Source organism: Carassius gibelio, chromosome A9, assembly GCF_023724105.1.
Source record: "Carassius gibelio isolate Cgi1373 ecotype wild population from Czech Republic chromosome A9, carGib1.2-hapl.c, whole genome shotgun sequence".
Lineage (NCBI taxonomy): Eukaryota > Metazoa > Chordata > Actinopteri > Cypriniformes > Cyprinidae > Carassius > Carassius gibelio.
Window position 1 is genome coordinate 22,689,355 of NC_068379.1, and position 7,706 is coordinate 22,697,060.

Here is a 7,706-nt window from a genome sequence, read left to right on the forward strand (position 1 = left end):
TTAAATGATAGTATGCAGATTTAGTTACTGCTTTGACATGACTACTGAAACTAAGGTCTGTCTCCAGAGTTACACCAAGGTTTGGGACTTGATTTTTAGCTGTTAGACCCCTAGAGTCAAGGTATGCAATAACCTTGAACTTCATCTTTGTTTGCAAATTTAATGACTTCAGTTTTTTGTATGTGAAGAAAATTCTGGCAATTTGGTTCTTTCTTATTATTTGACTTAAGCATATACAGGCTAAACAAGAGCGGTGTAAGAATTGAGCCTTGTGGGACTCCACTATATGGTAATTAATTTGATCAGATCCATTCATTCATTCATTAGTTCATTTGTTTGTTCATTTATTTGTTCATTTATTCATTCGATCATTCATTCATTCATTCATTCATTCATTGAAAATTTGATAAAACTCTAAATATTGTATTTACAAGATGATAAATGGACATAGTAAATTAAATACAAACAAGACATGATCTGATCATGTGATAAACATTTTGGTAATGTGACAGGAGCATTTTTTTTAAGTTTATCATTGCATAGCATTACCGTTTTATATATTTATTATTTGTATAAACTTGTACAAACTGTATTCAGTATATACTGTAGTATTCAGTAAATAGTCAGCTGCCATCCCATTTGAACATAACCCATTGTTGCATACATGTGGCATAAAAATGATAGAGATAGTGTTATAGGATTAGTATTATTATATTGTATACTGGCTTTATTTATGCTCCTGCTGCTGTTGTTTTATCATCACTGTTAGTTATTTGTTGTGTGGTTATGGTGTTCATTGCGCATCTTTTTCCCCATCTTAATACACCCATTGTGTATTAAGCTCTGAAATTTGTCTGCCGTCTGTTTGAAACTATTGAAGTGATTACTGTGTCTGCATTGCTTTCGTATCTCCCAATACTGCATGATCTTTGTTGTTAGATTCCCTGCTTAACCATGTCATTTCATTTGGACAGACTTTAATTGAGCTTACTCCAAAATGACTTGCAATAATCTGCCTTATTTCTTAAAGCGAGGTCCATGTTTTTTGGACATTTTTACGGTGTAGGTCAAAAGTAAATGTTCAAAGCCCATCAGAAGTATTGACTCACCTTCATTGTCAGATGCACACAAAATTTTAAAGCCATTTGGCTGCATTGATTCACATTGTCAATTTGGTGCGAAGTGTGAGAGGGTTATTTCAGTCCTTGACTCAAGATGATTTTTTTTTTCCATTTGCTTACTCACTGGCCACTTTATTAGGTACACCTTGCTAGTACTGGGTTGGACTTTGCATTCAGAACTTTCTTTGTGGCATAGATTCAACACAGTGTTGGAAACATTCCTCAGAGATTTTGGTCTATACTGATATTGAGATCTGGTGACTGTGGAGGCCATTTGAGTAAAGTAAACTCATTGCCATGTTCAAGAAACCAGTCTGAGATTATTTGAACTTTATGACATGGTCTGCTGGTTGTAGCCATCAGAGGATGGATACAATAAAGGGATGGACATGGTCAGCAACAATTCTCAGGTAGACGGTTGCATTTGAACAATGCTCAATTTGTACTAAGGGGCACAAAGTGAGCCAAGAAGATATCCCCCACACCATTACACCACCGTCCTAAACCACTGAGACAAGGCAGGATGGATCCATGCCTTTATGTTCTTCTGTGGTCTAATTTTGGTGATATACACTGAGACAAATTAAAATGATGACTCTTGGAAATAAGTAACAGCAAGGCAGCCTGATCACTTCAGTAAAAATAATACAAATATATACTGTTCCATGCCAAAAAAAAAAAAAAAAAAAAAGTGATTTAGGCCAGATTCTGACCCTACCATCTGAATCTCGCAGCATAAATCGAAACTCAGACCAAGCAACGTTTTTCCAATTTTATGTTGTCCAATTTTGGTGACCCTGTACCAATTGTAGCCTCTATTTCCTGTTCTTAACTGACAGGAGCGGCACCCGGTGTGGTCTTCTGCTGCCATAGCTCATGTGGTTCAGGGTTCAACGTGTTGTGCGTTCAGAGATGGTATTCTGCATACCTTGGTTCTAACGAGTGGTTATTTGAGTTACTGTTGCCTTTCTATCATCTCTAACCAGTCTGCCCATTCTTCTTTTTGTCTGCACAACTGCCGCTTACTTGATATTTTATCTTTTTCGGACAATTCTCTATAAACCCTAGAGATGGTTGGGTGTGGAAATCCCAGTAGATCAGCAGTTTTTAAAATAATAAGACCAGCCCGTCTGGCACCAATAATTATTCCACGTTCAGAGAACATAGAAATATTAAGGTGAGAAGACTTTCATTGATTAGTTTTTCTCACATTAACTATACACAGGGATATAACATTTCTCAACTGTTAGCTTCCAAAAAACACCATCAATGGTATTTGGAAACATTGAGAGCTTTTTGTGGCACCTTTATTTTGTCCTCTGATTTTACCCTTTGTTTTGTCCTCTCATTGTGTCCTTCCACTTTTTCACACAGTTTATATACAAACATTTGCTGGCTCACACAAATATATTTTATATCACAGAGTTTCATCATAAATTGCTAATTGATTCCAGCCTGCATATTAATAAAGCAGCCATCAAATCAATATCCACAGAGACAATTGAAAATTATCACCCTTGGAAACATATATATATGTTGGATGGTTTTCAAGTGCCAAAAATTCTCTGAAATCCCATAAAATTATAAGAAATCTATGTTATACGTATGAAAAGAAAGAACAAATTATCTGAATGTCTTGAATGGGTGGTCGTTCTTTCATTCTGATTCTTGTTTGGCCCTCATACCAGATGGCACAATGCCGACCTGAGGTGAAGGGAGTATTTAGAAATGGCAAACATAATTCCAGCCTTTCAAATGAAATGAAATGAATTTCCTTTCCTGTCAGGTGATATTGACCAAGCCAGCGGTAAAAGAGCTTTGAATAAAATTAGTTTTTAATCCTGACCGCCAGAACCAGTGAAAGGACAGAATGTGTGGAGCAAAATTCAAAGGCTGGTCAAATGTGAAGTTTTTGAAATGGCCATTGACTCGAATTTGCCATTCATATTCTTGTGTGGAGTCAAAGGTTAGGTTGGAGGTTTCATCACATGTGATTCACTGCTGCCGTCACCCCGCACAGGCAGGATGACGCTGTTATGACATCATGCAGAAAGCCTCATTGCCTGTGTGTGTATATCCAAGTAAGTGTTAGGCAATGGCTCTCCGCCAATGCAACCTAAAAGACTCACTTTGGCACAGTTCTGTCAGTTTTTCGATTTGGGGAGTTACTGGACCATAAATGCACTGATAACCATTGAGCAGTAAGGGCTCAGCATTGGTATTCTCAGACAACACCCCCACAGACCATTCTCTTACTGTCTAATGCCTACTTCACACATGACAAGCACTATGTAGAAAACAGAAGAATAAACATTAAATATAATTTTAGCTAATGTTGTTTAAATTTAAACTATTTTAAAAAAGCATTGATTTAAATAAAGCTGCAATAAAATATGAATAGTAGATGAAAAAAAACGGGAATAAAAATGTAATAGAAATATATACTTTTTTGATAAAATGGCACAATAACAACAATTTAGTATTAACTTGAAAAATGAATATATAAAAATAAAAGCTAATTAAAACAACCTTAAATATTAAATTAGCAAAGAAATAATCTCTCAAAACATAGTATTTTAAAGTTTATATTATGTTTATTTAAGCTGCCAGGTTGATTCAAAAAGCACTTTTGAAGTAGAACCACAGGGATTCCTGGATTTGGCAAAATTTGCCAGGTTAGTTTATATACAATATTATATATAATACAAATATATCGAATTTAGCAATTTAACTAGATATCCAGTAGCAGAACTATCTTCCATTGTGAGTTATGTTAAGTATATCAAATGATTTTTGACTGACATCAATTCTGATTACAAAGTCGTCATACCTGTACATCTTTGCTAATTCCTTTTTTGTGACACTGCTGTGTAAATATTATCAATTTTTATTTTTACTCCGATTATTTTTACAACTATTTCGGATCAACCTGCCCCTAAAATGCTGTAAAAACAAAACCAATTCTTGGGGCCAGATTTCTTAACACCTTTCGTCTTTTGGCATTAAAATAGCACTGTCGGGATTTATAAAGAGGGGCAATGAGGAATTAGTGCTGAAAAGGCGTTGTCGCAGTTATTTTTGCACCTGACTTCAATGAACATACATTTGTTGGAGTTTCCCTTTTTAGACGCAAAATTTATGGATTGAGAGTTATTGAAATGAATCACATGATTTACCAACCTGTGTGCTCGTCAAATTACTGGTATGAGATATTATTATAATGCTCCTAAAAAGTATGTCTTAAAGCGGATGCTAGTTTGCACTGCTCTTGGTAGATGTGTTGGCCATTATGGAAATGATCTGGCTTTGATCTGATATTTGTTCTTTTGTTTGTTTGTTTTTTCGTCTGTAAATCACCTGCAGAAATGTACCCAGTTTAGTAAATATGGTCCGTGATGTTAATACATGCCATTCAAAAAGACTTTTCCTGTTTAAGCAGGTAGATATTTTACATTTAAATTAGCTTGTATGCAATTGGCAGACTCTTATTCAAATGTACTTACAAAGTAATGTCATGCTCTACTGTTTGAGCTACAAGAACCAAATTCTTTGTCAGAATAAGCTACACTGTGGGCCAAATGTTAGTCAAGTCTGTATACGTGAGACTATTAAAGTAGTGACTTATTGAATTTTGTTGTATTAGTAATGACTAAGTGCAACATATTGGCACCAATATTAACATGTTGCAGTATTCACAGTGCTTGTTGAAGCAGTGTGATGTGGAACCGAGCCTATTTTAGCAGTGATCAGCAGAAAATGTGTAGAAAATGCACTATGAACATATTTATCTTTTGCAATATAGGCTTTTATGAGGTAACATAAAATAGAGCCAGTTGCCACAAATGAAAAAAAAAATGTTTTGGCTTGATCCAAGTTTTAAACTAGACTGCAAGATGATCAGGTTTTTAAATTAGTCTTTCCATTTAGAATCTTTTTTTCTTCTTCTTCAGCTTTGGGTTTAATAAATTTAGAACTTTAAAATTTGTGTCCCATTGACTTCCATTTGTATTTTTTTCAATAAGAACCAAAACTTTTTACCAACATACTTCAGAATGTCTTCTTTACATTCCACAGAAGAAAGTCGGTCATACAAGTTTGGAATGTCATGAGGGTGAGTAAATTATGACAGAACATTCATTTCACTGTCCCTTTAATGTAAAAACACTCTATTTTCAGTAAGCAGCAGAAATGCTGCCTGCATGAACTTTGGCCTGCTGTCCCAGTTAATGTGCTGATTCACTTACATACTGCTTAAACATACAATGCAAATGAAGCTTCGAAACCTCTGGACCTCGTGGTGTGGGTCTCTGAAGTGTTTGGACCATGTTAAGTGATTCACTGAAAGAAAAGAGGGACACTAGGAGAGAAAGTAAGAGGATGAAATGGATGGTTGTAGAGAGGTCGTAGGAAGTAAAGGGACCTAACTCTTTGCTGACCCCTGCAGGCTTGCTGTCTGGCGCCTCTTAATCTCAATCAGCGAGGAAAGAGGGTTCATTAGTCATTAGTGAGGTATCTAATGGCAGCCTCGTCCCATGGCTCCGCACTCATCTTCTGCTCCTTCCCTCTAAGGCTTCATTCTCTCTCATATGCACTTTTTCCATCTGTCTCTCTCTATTTCCTTGCCCACCAGGATGATGACCAGCCGTGATTGAGCTTTGGAAACCTGTCTTAGCCTCCAGCTAAACTGCTCATCCATGATCAGTCAATGGTAGTGGGGCCCAAGGAGGACGATTGGATGGGTGTGTGCCTGGTCACCCGTGAGTGCGTAAGTGCAGTTCAAAGAAAATACCTTTAGGTTAAATTTCAGTTCCATTGAGCATCATCTGTCCATCTCTTCAGCATCCAAGGTCTCCTCTGGAGCCCAGCCAACCTTTATTACTGAACAGAAGAGGGAAACGGGCCTGTCACAGGAAAGTGATAAAGCACCATTACCACACTGCAGAGGAGGAATGAGGACAGCCTGCTCTGACACAACTCCTTTCATAAAGAGCTTCGCTCTTAACATATTGGACAGCCAGTCAAAGAACTCCAGCAAAGAACAAAATGACTAGTCCGGCGAAATCCTTTACTGGTATTGACATACCCTCTTTCATTACACCCCACTGTGCTGTACTGCACCACAGGAAGGGCTCAGACTCAAACTCTTTGCATGACAGATGAAATATTTCATTTCACAAAGCAAGTAATTTGCACCATAATATGATGAATCTGAACGATCTGGGCATAAGAGAAAGTAGTTGCACACACATTTATATATATATATATACATATATATATATATATATATATGTATATATATGTATGTATATGTGTATGTCTGGCAGGCATACTGCTGCCATGGTTTGCTTTAGCATCATAGTTTAACCATAGCATGCAGCTGAAATATAGTCTTTATTTCTTCGTCCATATTTGTCTTCTCGTCGTTTCAAGGCTATGAAGTAATGCACGTTAGTTTCCTCATTTAGTTCCATGTGAAGAATTGTGGTGAGATTTTATGACTAAGATCCATCGTTTTCTGTAGATGGCAGTATTAAGTCAAGCATTTTTCAGTGCATTGTGCACCTCCCCATGTCTGCCTGGAAAGAGTGTGCAACTGTATGTGAGGACAGAAACTAACCTCAGAGACAAATTCATGCGTGTCTCTGTGTGTCCACACAACAATGGAATTTTTTTTTAACTCAGACTGTAAACAAACAGTTTGAATGCCATGGCTTGTTAGAGTGTTTAAACAAAATAACTGTATATGAATATAAAATCTATCTTTTTTAATTTCCCTCATCTATTTTCACAAGAGCTTGAATTGTAGCATAATTATATTATCTCTAAAGCTTACAGTAGAGATGTTTAAAGAGACAATCATGTAGGCTATTGTTACAGGATGACAAAAAGGCTCTCTAACTATGCTTGCTGAATTTTAAGTTCAACATTTGTATAGAGCCATCTTATAAATATGACAGATCGCCCTCCTGGTGCGAAGAGGTGGCAAATGTCATATTTTAATTTCATAAAGGGCTGTTATTAAATTTGAGCTATTAAATCATCCTTTGTCCCAAGTGTGAATGGGCACACATTGTAGGCAGGATTTTGCATGGACATGCTGTGTATTGACAATACCAGGATGCACTGATGTTACAGGGCTTACAGGTTAAATCAATTGTTTATTCATTTTTTTCAACTGAAACAATTAGTTTAACATATAAATGTGATCATCACCCATGATTTACACTCCCTCCAAGACCTCAGGAAGCATCTTTTAAGCCATTCCACTTTGTGAGACTGTAAGAAATCCCACAAAAGCTCACAATTAATTTTAATTCTGCTTTCCAGCCTCTTTTCATTTCATTGTAATTTTAGAAGCTTCAGCAATGTCTGTGTTCAGACTTTGAAACGCTTCTTTTGATAGTGTTACCACCTGAATGTTTGTTAAAATAAAAATGGATATATGAATAAAAAACAGAACTTAAAAATATATAAAAATGTAAAATGACAAATAGTAATTAAAAAATAATAAATGTAACATTTTTAACACAGCTGAATTTTCAGCAGCCATTACTCCAGTATTCAGTGTCACATAGTCCTTCAGAA

General features: G+C 36.2%; 1 long non-coding RNA gene across 3 annotated transcripts in view; it reads left to right on the forward strand.

Annotated features, from left to right (window-relative positions):
• Positions 1-6,890, forward strand: part of LOC128020343 (uncharacterized) — a 37,136-nt gene extending 30,246 nt beyond the window's left edge. For 2 of the 3 annotated variants that reach the window (XR_008185356.1, XR_008185357.1), the window contains exons 3-5: positions 5,196-5,232; positions 5,752-5,886; positions 5,961-6,890. This is a non-coding gene — a long non-coding RNA (uncharacterized LOC128020343). The remainder of the gene's footprint in view (positions 1-5,195; positions 5,233-5,751; positions 5,887-5,960) is intronic. The other variant, XR_008185358.1, reaches the window with a different exon arrangement.
• Positions 6,891-7,706: the final 816 nt, after the last annotated feature.